The following is a 24,341-nucleotide window of genomic DNA, read 5'->3' on the forward strand; positions in this document are numbered from 1 at the left end:
GACACGACAACGCCGTCAATGACAGATGAGGTGTTTAAGACAGTTTCAAAGTGCTCCTTCCAACGATTGAGAATATCTGATTTATCAGTCAGCAATGCATCTCCATCGGCTGTGCTTAATGGGGAAGCACCACTTTTCTGAGGACCAAATACCACTTTCAGACCATCATAGAAGACTTTTGTGTTCTTGCTGTCAGCAGTTCCCTGCAGTGCAATTGCCTTATTGTACCACCATTGTTCTTTCATAGCTCGGAGAGCTCGTTGTACCTCACATTTACACATTTACACTTTGTAGGCCGTGTGCTTCACTGTTGAGTTTTTGTCCTCAATGCAACACTTGTGAGATGAGTGCATTTGGTTAATCAGTGCTTTAACTTCATCGTCACTTTCGTCAAACCAATCCTGGTGTTTTTTTTTCGGTATGCCAAGGACTTCTACTGTTACAGCTTTAGTTGCTTCTCGCAATGCTTTCCAAGAAGATTCAACATCATCAGTTACATCAACACCCTCAAGGTTTTCAGCAAGCTTATTGGAGAGCTCAGTTCTCTTTTCCCTGGATTTAAGAGGCCGCACATCAATGCGTTTGAGGACTGTTGATCTTGTAGCTCTGTGCCTTCGCACATGCAACGACAGTTTTCTTCTGAGAAGGGCGTGATCCGAAGGATAGCAAGAAGTGTGGAAAGAGCGAGTGATTTTGAAGTCGCTCATGTGCTTCCGCTTTGTTATGACGAATTCAATAAGATGCCAGTCCTTTGAATGAGGATGCATCCATGTCGTCTTCCGATGCACAGGTTGTTGGAATATGGTATTGGTAATACAGAGGTAAAACTCCCTACAGATTGTAAGAAGTCGTAAACCATTTGCGTTTACCTTGCCCATGCCATGCTTACCAAGTACACCGGTCAACGACAGATGGTCACTACCAACACGAGCATTGAAATCGCCAGCAACAACGAGTTTATCATGGTGTCGAACTATGGAGAGGACATCACGGAGGGTATCGTAGAAGTCATCCTTCTCTTGATCTCAACTGGCTAACGTTGGTGCGTAACAACTAACTAGCGTCACCCTGGTGTTTCCTTCTAACTCTAGGGAAAGAGTTGCCACACGATCAGATATGCCTTTAAGCAAAGACGATAAGGACTTTGTCATCTTGGACTTAATGGCAAAACCAACGCCTGATTGGCGGGGTTCATTTTCTGCCTTTCCTGACCAAAAGAAGTCATATCCACCCTTTTCCTCTCGAAGTTGAGAATTACCAGCCATATATGTATATATCCATATATATCCATATATACACACACACACATATATATATATACATATATATACATATATATATACGGATATATACATATATATATATATACCTATACACACACACACATATATATATATATACCTATACACACACACACACACACACACACACACACACACACATATATATATATATATATATATATATATATATATATATATATATATATATATATATATATATATATATATGGGAAATTTATTGTTGTGAGTGCAGAATGAATTTACATATTCTTTCCGCCAGGAAGATATTCTCAAAACATGAGGAAATATCTTACCAGCTTCGTCAGAATTCATAGATGGACTGAGTTATAATACCTATATTATAACATTATAATACCCAATAAGAATGGAAAAAATCGTAGCAGATGAAGCGGAGTTAGACAAGAAAAGGGAGTGGAAATGTGAATTTGAAGTAGTAGGAGTGTATATAATAAGGGGGGGTTATTATTACATATTAATTATGTGTTTATGTTTATAGATGCTGTTGTAGTTTATAACGGCTTAAGTTTAAGTAGCAGTTAGCAGTTAATTTAACAGATCACCATGGCAACAGGTTGCAGAGTCAGTATTGGCCGGCGTGGTGTAGTGGGAGGAGGAAAACAGGTTATATACGGAGTTTAAAATGATAGTGAGAGTGGTAGGCGGGGGGGATTGAATAATATTTTTGTTTTTTATTTTTTATTTATTAATTTTTTGAATTGTCGGACGTTGTAGTTGAAAGAAAGAAAGAGAGAAGGGAAATAGGAGGATAAATTAAGAAATTATACGTTACAGCTTTATTTTCATAATATAAAAATAGGTAAGAATATCAGTAAGTTAATCAAATAATAAATTAATAAAAATAATTAAGGAAATGTTTATGCTAATAAATAACACACACACAAAAATACATGCACACACATACACATGTAAACATACGCACACACCTAAGTTGGGGAGAGCACATGCATGAGTATATATACATACACAAATGCATAAATATATATATATATATATATATATATATATATATATATATATATATATATTTATATATAAGCTTCGGGTCAAAAAGATAATAATTAAAGAGAGAATTAGTGAGAGGTAAATATAAAAGAAAAATATAATATATGTAGATGGTAAATGAAATAATTAGTTAAATAATGTAGATGGTAAATAAATACTTAGTTGTTTACAAGTAAATAATAGACAGAAGAGCAAGTCAGAGGATATCAATTGTGATAAAGACGTAACTAAATCATTAGAAATCAAGACCAAACAATCAAATTAGCTAATAAGTAACTAAGAGGCGATAACTCCGAGTAACTGGCAGATTATAAGGATAAACATATTACTGAAATTTATTGGTTGTAAATGTGTGGTAGATATGGCTACGGGGTCATTTATGAGTGTATAGTGTTCATATTAAGGGACTGATACTTAAGGGGCTTAGGGGGTAAAGTTAGGAGGGGTTTGGAAGGTATTGTGGGGGTGTAGGCAAAGTGTGAGAAGGAGGCGGTGTAGGGAAGAAAAAGTGGAAGCCGATTTATAGAGAAGTGAGGTGTAAACTGCGGTGTGTTAATCAACGCCAGTGCTTGTGTGGTGTTATGTGGGGGAAGGGGGGTTAAGACTTAATAAGGGTTGGGATTTAGGTTTTAAATAATGAAATGAGGAGTGAGTTAGGTACAGAAAGGTACAGGAGTAAGTCAGACAAGATAAGATACAGTTAAAGAGAGGTGGGGTTAAATAGGTGGGGGTTCTTTCAGAATAAATGGGGGTATACACAGTTCCGGTTGTAAGTAGGGTGTGTGTAATAAAGGATCAAGTGAGTTGTGCGTTTCCTATAATTGGGCAATTACGTTATTGGTATACAAACGGTATAGTATTATATTTTAGGGGTGGGTTATAGGTATTGTTAGAATGGCGAGAAGTTACTAAAGTGGTGCGATTTATAATGTTTGCAATAAAGTGAGGTTTCGTTTTTTTTAAATTTAAAAGTTTGTCTCCATCTCTAAAATTAGTAATCAGTAATTTCTCAGTTAAGCATAAGTAACATGGGGAATTTAGTGATTTACAGGTACTCGATCTATTCAGATTTTCCCAGCTAATAATTGGGGTGAGGTTGTTACGGGTAAGTAGTAGATAGTGGTTAGTTAATGAAGTACTATTGGGGTAGGTGGGATTATTTAGGGAGCATTTGTGCACTCTAAATCTGTCTTTGAACGCAGTGCTTGAGAGGCTTATATATATTTTTTTGTTTTGTGGGTCTTCAGCAGGGGCAGTAGTTGCTTTGTAAACCACATTAGTTGAGAGACACTTTTGTTGGAGCGGGCATTGGGCTTTGTTAAGGCAGTTACAATTATTTTGACTATTGTTATTATAGTTGTAGTTATTTAGTATTTTATTGTTGTGTTTTTTATTTTCTAGATTAGTTACGCAACTGTAGCTAAGCTTAATAGTGTTCTTATTAATAATTTTATGCAGGATATTGCTAGGGGGAAGGTATGGTTAAGAAGCATGAAGAATTTTTTACCTAATTTAGTTTCTATCATATTATTATAGGGAGGATTAAACCAGAGGAGTTTGCGGGATCTGTTATTCCTATTTGTATTATTGGGTTTATTAGGGTCCAATCATGTGATATTAGTGTTGGGATATCCAGATTCCTTTAAAGCATTTTCAAAAAGAGTTTGTGTAGGTGAAAAATGCTGGGATTAGATGATTTTGTGCTAAGCCTTTTTCTATTGATTTAGGGATATGTTTAATAATGTGTTTGGGGCGGTTGGACATAGGGTGTATATATAGGGGGTATGTATTATTTTTGGTGTATGGTTCGTAGGTATTATTAGGGAGGTGAAGGTAACATCTAGAAAATTTACTGTTTTTTAGTAGGAAGTCACTTCGATCTTTAGGTTCATATTCTTCAATTCCCAGATGATTTTCTTTTTAATGCCTTCGCACATTTGGCCGTTTGAGTTTTCAACAATGATGAGGCCATCATCTCTGTAAAGTCTAACGTTGTTGTTGGGGATAAACTTTGTGAGATTGTATAGGATGAAAAGGCCTACTAAGTCGGTGCCCTCGATGAATCAAGTGAACCCATCGCAAGGTCGAGGAGGTGGGTTGGTCTTTTTTAAGTCCATTGAGAGTCTTGGCTAAGTAGGACAGTTTTACGGCGTTTCATAATGATGTCGGTTTCGAATGGTTGAATATCGGAGAAGGTAGAAGCAAAATCCATGACAATGTCAAAAAGGCTTTTGGAAATAGACGGGTAGTAATTAATTATGTCAAATTGGATAAATGCAGCCTATTCTTTTTAGGGATCATTTTGAACCAATTAATAGTGTCCTCGGTGTTAATCCACTGGGTAAGGTTGAATTTATTTTTAATTTGTTTATTAATTCTTTCAAAAATTATTTTGCTGATTCTGCCAATTTCCGGTCTGGACTCACAGCAACAAATTTCCTATATACTGCCCTGGCTACGCATTGAGCACTCTAGACCGTTTTTTCACCACTGATGAAATATATATATATATATATATATATATATATATATATATATATATATATATATATATATATATATATATATATATACACGCAGGTTTAATTAAACAAAAGTTACACGTCTTCCTCTTGTTTAGCATGAAATTACATCTCGAAAATCAGAATGTTCCATTCAATTTTCTGCTTAACTAATCTTTCACTATGGTCGTTTCCGCAATTGCGCACTAACGCACGACCCTCTTATGGTATGCTCTTCATCGCCGATGAGAAATTCGACATTATGCGTTGCGAATACCCCCATTTGAAATAGTTGAATTGGTTCTTTGCCTACCCGCTGGTGTTGATGGAAGTCAGATCTATCATCCTAGACCTACCGAGGCTTTCTGTTTTTATTTCTCTAGAGCCGGAGCAAACATCGTTTTTGACAAATGAGTGACCTGTAATTATTGATATGATTTTAGTGAATACCACTTATATCTCCCAGCAGATTTTTGTTGAAGATTAGTAATACATAATTGTTAGATTGCTAACACGTTATATGCTAAATGATTATAACCATCCGTCTGTTGTTCTCCATTTTGAAAACGTTCGTGGTGTCAATCTTGTGGTCTGTATCAGTAAGGCGATAGAAGGAATTACGCTTTAAACAAAATTACAACTGCAATTAAAAACTAATAATTTTTTTTTAAAATGTTACAAGGATATTTGGTATATTTGTTTTTTTTTCTCTCAACTAAACATCTGGGCTGAAAAGGAAAACCCATCCACCATTTACTACGTGTCTAATTCCGTTCAGATTTGAGATTCCCTCTGCAAAAATAATAACGGAAACTGGTCTAGCAACAGACGATGTCAATGATAGTTTTCCGTGTCTTATTAAAATTAGCCGGATATTGCATGAGCAGTGTTTATATTCTAAAACTACTGGTGCAATCCTCACCTTAAACGCATATAGACACATGTTTCCATATGCTCTATTTTGATACTTAGAATGCCCAAATAAACATGAGATACACAAACACACACACACATCCACCCACACACACGATGATCTATACATAAGAGCTAAATTGACCGACTTTAATTCAACTGAAAGTGCTCAACAATAAGAAACGAATGTCTTAAAGGGGCTGTGATAATTATTTTTTACTATAATAATTAAATACCTACAGACAATAGTGTTTAATCCTTTCGGGAATCTTCAGTGCAGGGTGTCACAATCAATACTAGTCGAACGATTCGAATCCCGCATCACGAGATCTCTCTGGCTCGATTAGCGAAGACCTAATCTATTCGGCTACCATTAACCGCATGAAATAACGTCGAATTTAAACATTTTAATTTTAAATGTTCAGTCAGAGAGTGATCTAATCGTTATACGATGATGTATGCATAAGAGCTAAATTGACCGACTTTAATTCAACTGAAAGTGCTCAACGATAAGAAACGAATTTCTTAAACGGGCTGTCATAATTACTTTTTACTATAATAATTAAATACCTACAGACACTAGTGTTTCATCCTTTCGGGAATCTTCAGTGCATACACACACACACACACACACACACACACATATATATATTAAGTAATGTGATTGATAATTAAAAATTTGAAAATAAAATCATAGTTAAATTAAAAATCCTTTTCATAAGAAGGAACAACAACAAAATCAATTATCTGTACGATCGTTTCGGAAAACAATGCTTTTTATTGTGGTAGACATCAAGTTACGTACAATAATTACATATAGTTTTTATATATACACAAACATTCTTTTAAAAATAACTCTCTGTCAAACCAAACAACTCTATCCAACTATATTTGGCAACTAAAAAATAGCAATATTTCTTTCAACTTAAAATGGAGAATAATTGGGACTTGCAAATCATATAAACCAGGAGATAAATTTTGTGCACTATGTACAAAAGAGACCCTAAAAATTTTAAAATATAAAGATATAAAAAATACAACCACACTATTAAATTCAAGACAGGAGCTAATATTTACATGCAGTCATAAACGTTGGTTTAAATTTAATAAATATAAACCACCTTAAATCATTAAAAATTACTTATTAGTAAAAATAGATTACAATTTTTTTTAATCAATTAAGTTAGTCCAATTATCCCCCTTACACCACTTAAATAAAAAAGTAAAGAAAATATGGAATTATCTCCCCTTACAACATGTGATTATATAAACAACATTCGAAATATAAACCGTAGCGTCTTTAAATAAAAAGTACGCTAACGAAAATAATTTATTGCACGAGCGTCCCCCCCGTTTAAATTTCATCATTCAATAAGGTAAAAAGCTATAGCTAACATCTAAATGAGTATTTTAACCATAGTTCCTGATTTCAAAAAAGCGAAAAATTAAAAGGTAACTTTCTCTCTATATTTTTATATATATACCTGTATACCTATGTATATATATATATATATATATATATATATATGTGTGTGTGTGTGTGTGTGTGTGTGTATATATTTTTTCATATATATGCATATATATATTTGAAATGTGGTACTTAAAGCAAACTTATAATTTAAATTTAAATCTATATTTCACTCTATTTCTTTTCTATCTCTAACCCATATTAATTTTCGTATAAATTTTAAATCCAGACCTTTTATTTCAATTTTTTCAGATATATCTGCCTTACTTTTAATGCTAGGTTTATTTATGATGTCTTTTAAATTTAGGAAAAACCCTTCAAAATTTGCTGACGAGGAGACATTGCTTATAAAAAACTATATGTAATTATTGTACGTAACTTGATGTCTACCACAATAAAAAGCATTGTTTTCCGAAACGATCGTACAGATAATTGATTTTGTTGTTGTTCCTTCTTATGAAACGGATTTTTAATTTAATTATACTTTGATTTTCTAATTTTAAATTATCAATCACGCTACTTAATATTGAATTAGCTCTAGGATATTTACCTATCGAGCTTATTATATATCTAAATTACAACGAGCATTTTCTCTTTCCTGTATTTTAATTAAACTAGTAATTTCACTGTTACATTGAAATACACTCAGCTCTTTAGACTATTGTTCTAATCTCCTTTAAATTATATATATATATATATATATATATATATATATAGTAGGACAACAATAGTATTAAATGAAGGCACAAAACTATATATTGGTAGATATGGAATGGATCATTTATTTAATAATGGAATACAGACAAAATTTGGGGGATAGAAGGGACTCCTCATGCCAGAGCATTTCGAAGCCTAATGCTTCTCATCAGAAGAGTAGAGAAGGTGATAGGTTGTATGGGTAATATGGGGCATCTAGCGTAAAGTTCATTGAGGACGAAAGAGATTAAGTGGGATGCTATCTAACAATATTTTCGTTAATCAGAGATACGTAGGAAAAGTTAGTTTAATGCTAGACTTGTTATTAAATACTTTCTTAGGAATTTTTAGCCCAAGCCTGGACACTATATACTGTAAACTTCAATATTGTCATGCATACTTATTTTCGAATATATGTTCAATACTGACGAATAAATATCAAATAAAGTTTTTGGATTTGCAATGATGTAGTCCTGCTCCAGTTAATGTGAAATTAATTTTCTGATAAGTATTGTACCTTATGATATTCATAATTTTGTCAGCAAGAATAATTTTATCAAGATCATTACGTATTTATTTAACATTTCTATATATTTACACCATTGGTAGATTAGAACATTGACATTTTCTCTTTTTTTTAATTTATCATGCGGAGGTTGGAGGGGTTTATACTACGCTGGGGCCTGTCGTAAAATACCAATAATATTAAAAAATAAATTTAAAAAAATAATAAATAAACCATACAAAGAGTAGATTTACTTGAAATATGTATATTATTATTATTATTATTATTATTATTATTATTATTATTATTATTATTATTATTATTATTACGCTTATCGCTCCGTCCGTTATCATGCTGTAAAAGAGGAAAGTGGAATATTCAAAATAAATCTTTATCAACCTTGAAAAGGAAAAATTAAAATCTTTTTAAAAAAATTGGTGTCTCTGTTGAGGCAAAGCTAATAAAAATGTCTTTCTCGGCCTTTTGGCTAAGATCAAAGTGTAGTATCTTTCTTCACGTGCTACATTTCAATTTCTTCTCTCTCAATAGAAGAGAAATCCTTTACGACTAAGACAATTTTTTTCTCCACGTTAAAAAACGACCCTGGTGTCTAAATCTCTCCAGTGGGGAAACATTGTGAATAGGTACTATGTTCAATGTAACAAAGTTTTAATATTAAAAAGTAACTGGAAAAAGTTATTTCTGATTTAATTACAAAATGCCCTGGAAATGTCACTTCTGATTAATTATAAAATGCCCTGGAAAATGTCCGTTCTGATTATTTATTTTGTTTACTTGCCTTCCCACAAGGGGGTATTGGAGATAAGGTCGGTTAAAAATTAAGGGGGAAACCAGCTCCCCAAAAGGGGCACTCTCGTCAATAACAAAAATAAAAATTGTATCAGTAATGAAGGATTTCTCCTCCATTAACCAACACCAAAAAAGGGGGATGTAAATCAGTGGAATGCTGAAACTGATACTACACTCAGAAATTCATGTTGAAGCAACGGTTGCCTAATCACTAACCGTGTTAATGTTTTTTATGTATTACTTTCGTAAAGCTGCTGAAACAGTTTATGATTTAAACATTACTTTATTTCAACAATATTTTAGCAGTGGTTTACGGGATATTAAGTCAGTCCCGGAAATTAATCAAACCGTTTACGATTTAAACATTACTTTATATCATGTATATTTTTAACAGTGGGGTGGGGGATAATTAATCCGTCCCGAAAATGCGTGAACCCTTTTACGCATTACGCATTACTTTATTTAATGCATATTTTTAATATTGGGGTGAGAAATATGAAATCGGTCCCGGAAATGACTGCAACCATTTACGCTTTGGGCATTACTTTATTTAATGTATATTTTTAACAGTAGGATGGGAGATAAGGAGTCGGTCCCAAAAATGGCTGAAAAAGTTTAGGATTTATACATTACTTTATTCTATGTATATTTTCAACAGTGATTTATAAGTTAGTTCCAGAAATGGCTGAAACAGTTTACTATTTAGACATTACATTATTTCATGTATATTTTTAACAGTGGGTTTGGGATATAAAGTCGGTCCCGGAAATGGCTGAAACAGTTTACTACTTAGACATTACATTATTTCATGTATATTTTAGCAGTGGGTTGGGGATATAAAGTTAGTCCCGGAAATGGCTGAAACAGTTTACGATTAAAATATTACTTTATTTAATGTATATTTTCAACAGTAGGGAGGCGGACATGAATCAGTCCCGGGATTGGATGAAATGTGCAAATATATACTATCAGAAAGCGTCGCCTAGTATTGAATGAAATAGTTGGAAAACATATAGTATCAAAATACCCAGGATCGAATGAGATAGGTGAACGATATATATTAGCAGAATAGTCGGCGTCACCCGTGAGTGTATAAGATAGGTGAAACATATATACATGAGAATATCCAGAATTGATTGATTTGTTTGTAATGAAATAATCAGCCCAAACAATATATCAAAGTTATTATTTAAGTAAGGGGGAGCGTGATAGTGGGTTAAAGTTATGAAAATTATCGTCGAAATTAGTAACATATCCAAGAATTATGAAAAATGATGAAATGAGAGTTACTTGATTGGTGTGTTTGTAATGATATAATACGCCCAGACAATATATCAAATATATTATATAAGTAGGAGGGAGAGTGTGTTTATAATAAAATAACCCGCCCAGGAAATATATCAAAGTAAGTATGTTAGTAAGAGAGGGCGATAAGGATGGTTTAAATGATGAAAAATGATTGTCGACATTAGTAACATATCCAAGAATTATGAAAAATGACGAAATGTTATTTAATTGATTGGTGTGTTTGAAATGAAATAATCATCCCAGATAATATATCAAAGTTATTATTTTAGTAGTTGGGGGTTTATAATGTGGGTTAAAAATATTAAAAATAATTTTCGCAATCCAAGAATTAAGAAAAATGATGAAGTGTGAGTTAATGTATAGTTGTGTTTTTTAATGAAATAATAAGCCCAGACATATATCAAAGTAATTTTTATTAAGAGAGGACGACGAGGATTGTTTAAATTATAAAAAAAATATTGTCGAAATTAGGAAAAAAATTCAAGAAATACGAAAATGACGAAATGTGATTTAATTGATTGGTGTGTTTATAATAAAATGATCAGCCTAGACAATATATCAAAGTTATTATATAAGTAAAGGGGAAGGAGATAAGGAAGGCTTAAATTAAGAAAAATGATTGTCGAAATTAGTAACATATCCTAGAAATACGAAACCATGATGAAATATTAGTTAATTGATTGGTGTGTTTGTAAGGAAATAATCAGCGTTGACAATATATCAAAGTTACGTTTTAGTAAAGAAGGAATGGCGAAAATGTGGGTTAAAATTATGAAAAATGATTGTCGAAATTCGTAACACATCCAAGAATTATGAAAAATGGTTTAATGTGATTTCATGCATTAGTGTGTTTGTAATAAAATAATAAGCCCAGACAATATTTCAAAGTTATTATTTTATTAAGGAGGGGGCGATAATATGGGTATAAATTATGAAAAATAATTGTCGAAATTAGGAACATACCCAAGAATTATAAAAAAGTGATGAAATGGAGGTTAATTAATTAGTGTGTTTATAATGAAATAATCAGCCATCAAATGTATCAAAGTTATTATTTTAGTAAGGTTGGGCGACAACGTTGGTTTAAATTTAAAAAAATATTGTCGAAATTAGTAACATAATCAAGAATTACGAAAAATGATGAAATGTAGTTGATTGATGTGTGTGTTTGTAATGAAATAATCAGCCTAGACAATATATCAAAGGTATTGTATTAGTAAGGTGTGCTATATGGTGAGTTTAAATGATGAAAAATCATTACCAAATTAGTATCATATCCAAGAATTATTAAAAATTATTAAATGTGAGTTAATTGATATTTGTGTGTTTTTCTAATAAAATAATCAGCCAATGCAATATATTAAATCTAATATTTTAGTAAAGAGAGGGGCGATAGGTGCATCAGAATTTTTGTAGGAATTTTTGACACCCCTAACACGAAACTGCAAATAAAATATAATAAAAAAATCGTAATTTCTCATTTAAAAGTGGGTTGTTGATTTTCTTTATGGATTATACTTCCAACATAAACTGTTAAAGTTGTTTCAAAAGTAGTAGAAATGTGTTTTTTTTTAAATACAGTAATGAAATTAATTGAATTTTACGAGCTCAGTATTTTTCAATTTTTAAAATTTAAAAATCTATCAAAATTTTTCTATTAATTCAATTTTTACAATATTTTCAGGGTCAATGTGAAATTTTATGCTCCTTGCAATAAACATAATATAATTTTTTAAACAAACGTTATTTTAAATTCACGCCCCCCATTTTCAAGTGTTTATGAAAAGGGAAATAATTAATTTACTCACCGAAGTTTTATATATCACAAATTTAAGATAAAAGATCAATAAATAATATATCCAAATTTAAAACAAAAAAGTAGTGTTTTTTTTAGAAATTTACTTGTAAATCCGAAGTTTAAAATTGTTTTGTTTTAAACACGTCGTTTGTATTTTCTTTAGTTTTTTTGTAATGAAACCTTGGTCCTTGCTCCATTAATTGAAAAAAAATTAGGGCTTGAATTACATTTTCGAGTAGTTATAAACTTGGAAAAGCAGGGCGTCGAATTAATTTACGCCTCCCATTTTCAAATGTCTATTAAAAAGTAAACAATTAATTTACTCACCAAAGTTTTATATATCACAAATTGAAGATAAAAGATCAATAAATAATATATTCAAATGTAAAACAATAAAAAGTAGTGTTTTTTAAGAAATTTACCGTTAAAGTCCGAAGTTTAAAACCTTTTAAAAAAAAACACGTTATTTGTTTTTTTGGTTTTTGTTTTAATAAAAACTTGGTCCTTGCTCCTTTAATTGAAAAAAAATTAGGGCCTGAATTACATTTTTCGATGAGTTATAAGTTTGGACATACGGGGTGGAATTATTCAATATTTTTCACGAAGTTTCTGACACACCTAGAAGGGCGATAATGTGGGTTAGAATTATAAAAAAATTTGTCGAACATAGTAACATATTCAATAATTATGAAAAATTATAAAATGTGAGTTAAATGTTTGCAATGAAATAATCAGACAGTATATATGTCAAAGTTATTATTTTAATAAGGGGGCAGTACAGTTTTAATAAAAAACAAGAATAATATGATTGTGCCTTTATCTATGCTGGACAGAACGCTCACAGCATGCCCAGCAACAACATATATTACATATGAAAAATACTGCTGTGGAATTTCCACAGGTCCCGCTAATTATTATTATTATTATTATTATTATTATTATTATTATTATTATTATTATTATTATTATTATTATTATTTATTCGAGAGTATTCGAGAGTAAACAGTTACAAACAGCAATCTGTTTCAGTTAAAGCTTCTTTTTTGTCTATTGCGTCAAATTGTGCAGGATCGCCTGTAGAAGTCTCATTGACTGAAAAAAAAGCTGTTTATAGCGACCAAATGTATCTTTTTACCCTCAACTAAATAATAAAATATATTTTGCTCTTGCTCTCGAGCACTATCTAACAACTGTGTTGTATTCATTACTCCATACTTTTGAACATCTCAAACCTGAATATATATATATATATATATATATAAATATACATAATATTTATAAATATACATCATATATATATATATATATATATATATATATATATATATATATATATATATATATATATATAGTGCTGACAAAGCGGATGAATTGTGCAACCCGGGTTGATATATACCATAATAGAAAACATAGAATCATACTCACAGCAAGAGAACTTGAATCCAGTCTTTTCTATGAAAATCAAAAACTTAAATTCTTTTGACCAAAGAAAACGATTATGGAAAAAAACAAACAAATAAAACGTTGGTGGTGCTGCAGTGACGATATATGATGAAACAAGCTCGCCAACCATAACAAAGCAAACAAGAAAATATTTAAAAAAAGATATAAAGAAACAGACTTTAAGATAATTCTGTCAGAGGCATTTACCAGAAAACCATGCTGGATATCATACTTTAAAAAAAAGCTCAGACGAGCAATCAAAACAAGCGCTGCCCTTAAACAGGTTTTACTCGAGATACCACTGAACATAAAAAGAATGGAGAAAAGTCGTTCATAAAGGATACGAGAATGTAAAAAAAAAGAAGAAATATAGAAAGTTCGTTTGGAATGTATTAGATGCTTACTTTAAAGGCTGAATTATAGACCTATAGCATTTTGGTGTCGTAAATAAAAGACGGAATTATGTGATTGTGTATGTATGCGTCAGTTCAAACTCCAGATATATGCTCAGATTATAAGTTTTTTTTTTTTTTTGGCATGGGGTAGAACCTAAATTTATATATGTTAAGGCCTAAATCTGAACCGTTTGTTCATTTTCACCAGGATTGACGTCCACTGGGGAGTTTTGCGGCTAAATCCGGTGGGGGGGCCAATGCTGAATCTAGTCATTTTTTTTACGTCTCGTTCACTGTTCCCTTACTGGGGACCATACATGCTTCACTTGTTTCCATTCCAAAAGTAAGAGAGTTTATATTTATTAGTCGTCGCTAAAGTGACCAATCTGCCGATAAAAAAGGAATATTTTTCACATAGAAATAGTTGCAAAATAACAAAGATGTATGCCCCTCTAAAAATAATTTCAAATATTATTACTTTAGGATTCTTTTTTTGTGAAAATGACACCTTACAATTAATTTTAGTAACTCTTAGTTTTGATTCCATTTCAATAAGTATTCAGTTCAAATCCAAAGACTGGATCTATGTTATACACCTGTGAGTCGTGTTTGAGGGGGGCACAAAGTGGTGCAATTTGAAATATTCATTCTGGAGTTGCAGATCCTTTCGCTTTGGATATGGTTTTATTTTTTTTTATTTTTTTTTTTTAGCGTTAACCCAATCACTGTTGTTGTTACTTTAAGTGATTAGAATTGTTGCATGGAGGAAACAAAATTATTTTGTCTGCGTGCATAGTCACAACTATTTGTCAATCTGTATGATTGCAGGTTGATACTTACAAATATATGGTTGTGTGAAGACAAAGAAAAAAAAAGGAATGAGAGAAATTGTGATGTTTATTTACATAAAAAAATAGTACTCATGAAAAGAAAGGGCAGGGTGCAATAATAACATTATTTTCAAATCCATTTGAACATGGGAGGGTATTTTTTTAAACTAATGCGTAGTTTAACCTATCAAATAAATAAAAAAGGTAGCTTAAAAATTGAATTTAATAATAATAGTAATAAAAATTGCACAGTCCTTTCTCTGCATAAGTACCTGCATTGTGGAAACTCCTATCCAAAAATTAATAAGAAAAAGAGATATACATAAAATCTTAAAATATGCAAATGTATAATAAAAGAAACAAATGTTGCCTGCACTTTTACCACCGCATATATATATATATATATATATATATATATATATATATATATGTATATATGTAGGTATATATATATATATATATATATATATGTAGGTATATATATATATATATGTAGGTATATACATATATATATAGATTTATATATATATGTAGGTATATATATATGTAGGTATATATATATGTAGGTATATATATATATGTGTGTGTAGGTATATATATATATATATATAATAAATTATAAAAATATATATGGCAACTAAGCATGAGCATATTATTAACATATTCCTTTTTATAACTTACTACATAGCTTCACCTATGTATTGAATACGGTTGAAGGGAATACTAAAAATTTACACATAAAATTATATTTTCATATATTAATTTATGTGATTAAATGAAGTAGTTATATACATATATATGCGTATATATATGTAGTCATATACATGTACGTGTATATATATATATACACACACACACACACATATATATATACATATATCAATAACATACTTGAGCCTAACACCTCTTTCATTATATAATTACTTCTCCATACCCTTTCTAGGTTACTATTAATTTGGTTGTCTATCGGGTACATACGTATACATTTGTGTGCGTGTGCATTTGTATACGCATTTATGATTATTTATGCGTATAGACATGCATATACACCATTAACCATCCTTCAGCTACACTATAACTGACGCCACCCCCTTATAATAATGCTACGAAATCCCATTGTTTCCAAACTCATCCCTGGCCCAATCTTATATATCCCTATATATGTTGTACCCTATATCATAGTCACAACTATTTGTCAATCTGTATGACTGCAGGTTCAGACTTAGGACATAAAGGGCAAGGAGACAAAACAACTGCGCACGAAGATGAGACGCGTTCTGGCCTGAACACACAGATAGATTGCGTCAATAAAAACGCTCTCTTCGTGTAGGTTTTGCGGCTGGCCCAATTAGAAACAGAAACGACTAAAGAATGATTTCGACGTTCTCTATCTTTCATATTCACCAGAACTCTGTCAGGTGAGCAGCTTCTAGACTGACACTTTGTTACTTAAGCCACAAGCATAACAGATGTTTGGACACAATGGGTACTGCTCTGCGTTTTATCCGCTTAAGTACGAGATAACATGTCTCTTAGTATCTAACGCAGTTCATATTCTTTGGCTTTTCACGAACACGAAATATCGGTTCGTTTATTAAAATTTTGTATGAAAATGACATTTCTTCGCTATGCGTTCGGATCAAATGTTCGTCTACTAAGAATATCCAGAGCTGTTTCTTTTTTTTTTGTACTTCTTTTCCTAAACTAATTAATTCGTTTCAATTTAAGACTTGCGTTGCTTTTTGACATTTTTTATGCAAGCTAGTTGGTCAGAATGATTAGGGCATTCATCATATAAGGCTTCGTCTAAAGTAGACTTTCAAACTTTTATTCATCGCTTTCCAGCATATTTTTCCTTCTTTATAAAGTGAGACTTGATTGGCTCCCAGAGCGCGATATCACGGTCAACTTGGTGTTGTGCGGTTTCTCCCATTTCCGGTTAATCTGCATTGCGCATGCGTTAATACTGATTTTGCTGCCTGCGACGGAAATTCGTTAGTGCGGGTCACATTGTCCAGTGTTCAAAAGATCTTTACGCAAGGAAATAAAGATGGTGTTTCGCTCGCTACGTTCGCTAGCCAAATCTGCTAAACTGAAAATGAAGATCGCTAGAGCGGATTGCTTGAATCAGCAACATAGGCTTTAGACAATAAAAATTCTTATTGAAGTCTATATATATATATATATATATATATATATATATATATATATATATATATATATATATATATATATATGGGAGGTGGGTTGGTAGGAGTGATTTATACACACACACATATACATATATATATATATATATATATATATATATATATATATATATATATATATATATGTAGAGAGAGAGAGGGGGGGGGAGAAAGTAATCATTTATTGAGCACAAGCATTTATATGTCACTACCCATTCACATTATGATTAGAATGTTTCGGGCAGCCAGATACAAGTTTACAAAAGTAATAGCAGCATCCCCTAAATAAGTCCCTAACTACTTTTAATTGGCTAAGGAAACATGTTCGTGAATGTTAATCAACATCGAAACGCTTATTTAAAACTAATAAACAGTATATCTTGCCCCAATTTGGTATTGAGCACTCCTGTCCAGACCTCGTTATATTAGTTGATTAATTTATCGCTGAAAATTTCAACACTGAAGTCTATATATATATATATATATATATATATATATATATATATATATATATATATATATATATATATATATATATATATATACTTATTATTATTATTTTTTTATTATCATTATTGAAAATTAATCAAATTTTTAAAAACATTATAAACATGTAAAGAAGATATACAAAATGTGTGTGTATATATATATACTTATATATATATGCATATATATATATATCGGTGTATATATATATATATATATATATATATATATAGGTGTATGCATATATGGGTATATATATATGTATATATGTAGGCGTATATATATGTATATATATATATATGTATATATAGGTGTACATATACATAGGCATGCATATATATATATAGATATATCTATATATATATATAGTTATATATATATATATGTATGCATGTATATATAGTTATATATATATATATAGGTATACCTATATATATATATGTATAGGTGTATGCATATATGGGTATATATATATGTATATATGTAGGTGTATATATATGTATATATATATGTATATATAGGTGTACATATACATAGGCATGCATATATATATAGATATATCTATATATATATATAGTTATATATATATATATGTATGCATGTATATATAGTTATATATATATATATAGGTATACCTATATAGGTAGAGGTATGCATACATATATATATATATACATATATATATAATAACATAAAATAAATAATACATATATATATATATATATAATAACATAAAATAAATAATACATATATATATATATATATATATATATATATATATATATATATATATATATATATATATATGCTACTTATGTGACATGCATTTACATGTACAGGATTCACTTCTTGATTAACCGACTATTAGAAAATTTTAAACAGTATGTGTAGACCTAAATTTTTAACAGTTGGATTATATTTAATTTAATTTATTTTAAAGAAAAAATCGTATAGGCACAATATTTTATATGAAAATGCAAATTTATTGGTCTTGTATTAAATTGAATTCAAATCCCTTTTACTTTAAGTTTAGGATTGGGTTTCATTTCGCGAAAATATATGCTATTTATTTTTCACAAAATTCGTTAGATGGCATTACATTAGAGAATATTAAATGATTAACATACATAACTGTTGAAAGATGTGTACGCAATATATCTATCTCAAAACGATCCTGAAATTAGGAACGTATATTGTACATTCTTATTCTCTACGTTGGGACTCTAACTTTTAGGAATATTTTCAGTCACAGTAAACGATTTTATTACTACACATCTGATAACTATTTTGTTTTCTATTTCAAAATGTATTGTTAGTTTCTTCTCAAGTGCTTGAAATTTATATTTTAAATTTCTGGTGTTTAGACCAAAAATTGGCGGAAGATTTTGATACAGTTTTCAAATCTAAAATCGCAAACTTTGACACATGGACAGCCACATTTCTGGCCATAAACCGATTAAAAACATTTTCCCAGAGCTCAATAACGCTTTTGTCAAATCTTGAGTCTATAGACTAAAAGTTGACGGATTAATATGCTAGGGAAATGTACACATACACACAGACAATATTACTGAAATTGATATAATAGATAGAGTTATTCACTAATAATCTTAAACACACAATTATTTGCTACTATTTCACTATTAAATTTTAATTCAAACTTATTTACTATTAATTCACTTATAATCTCAACCCAAAATTATGTGCAATTAATTGACTATTACTCTCAACCCCAAACCTATTTACTATTAATTCACTATTAATCTCAAACACACCATTATTTCCTAATAATTTACAATTTTCTCAACGCCAAACATTTTATAATTAATTCACTGTTAATCTCAAACCCAAAATTATTTGCTATTTATTTACTATTGTTCTAAACTCTACACTTATTGACTAGTAATGTACTATTAATCTCAAACACAAAAAATGTTTGCTATTAATCTAATATTGTTCTCAACCCAAATATTTACTCTTAATTCACTATTAATCCTAAACCCAACATTATTAGATACACATGTACTATTACTTTTACATTCCTATTAATTAACTACTGATCTCAAACCCAAAATTATTTGCTATAAATTTACTATTATTCTCAACTCAAAACATATTTACTTTTAATGTACTATTAATCTCAAACCCAAAATTATTTGCTACTAATTTACTATTGTTCTCAACTACAAAACTCATTTACTATTAAGTCAGTATTAATCTCAGACTCAGAATAATTTGCTATTAATTTACTAAAACTCTAAAATATAAACTTAATTACTCTTCATTCACTATTAATCTCAAATGCAAAATTATTTCCCATTAATTTAGTATTATTCTCAACACCAAGCTTATTTACTACTTGCATTTGTGCCCGGCTTTGATTGACCCCTTAGTTTCCCTGCTTGTGAATAAATTTTATGTAAAATTTCAAATGTTTAGACCAAAATTTGTCTGAGTAATTTCGTTGAGACTGCAGGAGTCAATTTTCTTTTTAACTTTGACACCAATTTTGGTCACATTTACATTTATTATTTTGGTCTCAAATCCAAATACCCAGTTTTACCCATATCCACATTACCTACATAAAAAATCTCAAGTCCTTAGACACAAAATTAGCAGAAGAATTTGGTAGAATCTGGAAAGGCCAATTCTTTAAACTTTGAATTTTGGTAGTGAAATTTTCGCCCCAAAACTTACTAAATTCTTGTCACATGTCTTGTTATGTATAAATTTCAAATGTTTAGACACAAAATTAGCCTAGTAGTTTGCTGGACACCGCAAGGTAAAATCTTTTGAACTTTGACCCCTTGGCATCTAAAATTTTCGACACAAACCGATTAAAAAGCTGAGCGGATGTCTGATTACACTTCCTGTTAAATTTGAAATGTTTAGACCAGAAATTAGCCGAGGAATTTGGTGGAGACCGCAGACGTCAATTTTTTTAACTTGACCTAAATTTTGATCCCTTAATATTTATTATTGGGGCTGAAATCAAATTTAAAAAGTAGATTGATGCCCAAGTAACTTTCATTTAAAATTTCAAGTGTTTTGACCAAAAATTGACGGAGGAGTTTGGAAGAGGGTTACAAGGTCAAATCTTGGAACTTTGACCCCTCAACCGCCAAATTTCTGGCTGAAAACCGAGTAAAAAGTGTTTCCTTAATCTCAATACCCCATATGTCAAATCTCGAATCTCTAGACTGAAAATTAACAGAGTAATTTGCAAGGGAAATGTACACAGACACACACACGGACATTTTCAGAGATAGATAGATAGATCACTTCACACTTAATCTCAAACCCCAAATTATTTACTATTAATTTACTATTTTCTCAACTCCAAAATTATTTACTATTAATTTACTGTTAATCTCAAACCTCAGATTATTTGCTATTAATTTACTATTTTTTCAACCCCAAACTTACTTACTAGTAATTCACTATTAATACCAGACCCAAAATTATTTGCTACTAATTTACTATTTTCTCAACTCCAAAATTATTTGCTACCCATTTACTATTACTCCAAAGTATTAACTTACTTAATCTTAATTCACTATTAATCTCAAAATTATTTCCTATTAATTTACTATTTCTCTCAAAATTATTTCCTATTAATTTACTATTAATCTCAAAATTATTTCCTATTAATTTACTATTACTCTCAAAACCAAACTCATTTACTACTTGCATTTCTGCCCGGCGTTGATAGAGCTGTTTGCACTGTTCATAACTTACCCTATGTGTGAATATACTTTTTTGTAAAATTTCAAATGTTTAGACCAATAATTGACGGATGCGTTTTGTAGAGTTTTCAAAGGTCAAACCGTTGAATTTTGACCCCTTGACAGCCAAATGTCTGTCCGAAAACTGATTGAAACGATTTTCCAAAATCTCAGTACCACTTATGTCAAATTTTTAGTCTGTAGACCGAAAAAATGACGGGATGGTTGGGAAATGTGCACAGACAGACAGACATTTTCACTTTTATAAATATACAGATTTATTTTCCGGCGTTAAATTCTATGTAATAATATCGAAGCAATATAAAGCATACTTCATATAGGTTTTCTATGTTGATGCATCAAGACCCATCTTGCTTAAGAATAAGTTTATTTATAAAACCCGGAATTTACTGCGTGACGTCTTATTTGAGTTCAGTCAATATAGCAAGAGCCACACATTTGCCTCCGAATTAATTTTTAAAGTAAACAGTATAAACAACATATTTCGTTTAACAAAGTTTATAAATACCTCATAAATTTTGGAAAACATTTGCTTATTACAGGAAATACATTCATTATAATAATCATCTAAACTATTCATAACATATAATTTATAATGCGTACTTTAAAGGAAATTTGAAAATAAAATTATGTTGAAGTTCGCTTGCTATTTGCCAAAATTGTGGATGAAATAAATCCTCGATTTAAACAATAGTTTGGTACATATTATAAACATAATTTTATGCTGATGGGGGTGGGGAAGTTGAATCTAATAAAGGCATTGTGGCGTAATTTGAGGCTGGGTATTTTACTACATAAATGCACTGGCTTATTGGCAGCATCGTATCCCCTATAAGAAGTCCTTGTTAATGTCTGAAGCTACTCTTGCTAAAGAGTAGGTTTATTTATTACACGCAGGATTTACTGCGTGATGTCTTATTTGAGTTAAGTCAATATAGCAAGAGCCACACATGTGTCCCTAGGTGTAGTATTGTTGCCTCTACGTGTAGTTTTGTAGCGACTAGGTGTAGTACTGCTGCTCCAACTGGAATTTTGCACCAATCACCAGCATCTGCCATTTGAACAAATTTTTTTAAAGAATCGACTATTTAATGCGTCACCCGCTATTTGACTAATATCACGCACTACCTCATAGCTTTAGAACTGCATATGTATGCTTATTTCATAATAATTTCCTAGGTGTATCTTATGTTCCAATTGAATTACTGCACTTGCACTCATGAAAAATTATCTCCTAGCCATTGAACTAGCTGCTAAGTCTCATTTTTTTAAACCAGAGTTTTTTAGAGGACAGGAGAGTTTCTATTTAGATATAGCCTTCTTCCGAGCAACGTATGTTTTTAATCGCTTGATTCGTCGCTAAAACCAATGTGCACAGATTAAAATTGTTTCTTGAGCATATTGCTACAAAACACTTCACCCAAATAAGCCCTACAATATATTTTTTTTTAAAAAGCATCACCAGTTATCAAGGACCGGTGGGCAGTCGAGGATTGAAATTAATGTATATGCGGTAGCCATTGGGATAATACGATAGTAATCATTGGTAGTTAAATTTGGTATAATTCGGTTCAACAAGAACTTGGTTACGTTTCACTTGCGCATACCTTCTATTGAAAATATAACATAATATGATAAATATGTTTTTTAATCTGCATTTTGACTGGTTACTAAGCTGTTAACATTTTAAAAGTTCAATGTATTTCAAGTAGAAATAATGTCACTCAAAGCATGATAAATATAACAGTTTGATGTAGAAGAAAACATATCACAAAACATGTATATATATACATATATATATATATATATATAAATATATATATATATATAGATGTGTGTGTATGTGTGTGTGAATGGATGACACACTCCAATTGCAAGTATCAATATACCCTTTATATTTGAATCTATCAATATCAGAGAAATTTCAATACTTTAAATAAATCAATTAAAATCATAAAAAAATATATTTAAAAAATGTGAATTGACAACAATATTTCTCACTTCATCAAACATGCAAACAAAGAATTACAATAAAGGAACATCCTTTGCCCATACTTTTCTAAAGATAAAGTTTTTTTCTCATCAGACGTAAACATTTCATCACTGGTTTGCCTAAATATTAAGATAAATAAAATCATTCTGAACTTCACGCAAATCCAATAGAATTAAATAGAAATAAAAGAGTTAAAGTAAAATATCAATTATTTTATTGAATTCGCTAAAGATAACATATGAAGCCATTTAATGTAAGGATTTTACAATGTAGAAAAATCTATGTCAAGAACAAGCCAATGATAAGTATTAGGTTTATAGATTTCGACGTAGAAACAAGCAATTGATACTTCTATTTTCAAAATGATTCACCATAAAACATGAAGACTTAATAACTAAGAAAAGCGAAGCGAATCTTACGAGGCTACCAAGAGTAAACGCAAGTCCCACTTTCTGCACAAATTATTAATTAATATATGCCAAGAAAATTAATAGTTAGTCAATCCCTAAGATGAAAAGAAAAAATCTAGAATTCGAGGTGTAAATAGTTAATAATGTACAAAGAATATATATCTAAATTTATATACACAGTAGATCCGCACGATACGTTGGCCCTGGGATACGTGTTTCTTCAGGTTACGATGTGGAATGTTATGTTTTTCTGACCCATGGTTACGGTATTTACCCAGCCTTACGGTGTTATTTATAATGCCATTTAAGTATATCCATGCATATTGTATACTGTACCGTATTTTGTTACAATTTTAAACGTCATATCCCGTATATAGTTATTCGCAGTCTTTACAACTTGTGGATAGATCCTGCGATATTCTAATGATGACAATTTTTTTTTCAAAAGAGTCACCACTTATCAAGGCTTAGGGGCCACGCGAGGATAAGGGTTAATAAATGTACAGTACTCAATGGAAAAATAT

The 24,341-nt window shown here is 30.6% G+C and overlaps 1 pseudogene; it reads left to right on the forward strand.

Annotated features, from left to right (window-relative positions):
- The first annotated feature begins 8,875 nt into the window (after window positions 1-8,875).
- LOC145241870 (U2 spliceosomal RNA) lies at window positions 8,876-9,029 on the forward strand (annotated as a pseudogene).
- Window positions 9,030-24,341: the final 15,312 nt, after the last annotated feature.

This window comes from Euprymna scolopes, chromosome 20 (genome assembly GCF_053919585.1).
Source record: "Euprymna scolopes isolate OS-2025 chromosome 20, ASM5391958v1, whole genome shotgun sequence".
Classification (NCBI taxonomy): domain Eukaryota; kingdom Metazoa; phylum Mollusca; class Cephalopoda; order Sepiida; family Sepiolidae; genus Euprymna; species Euprymna scolopes.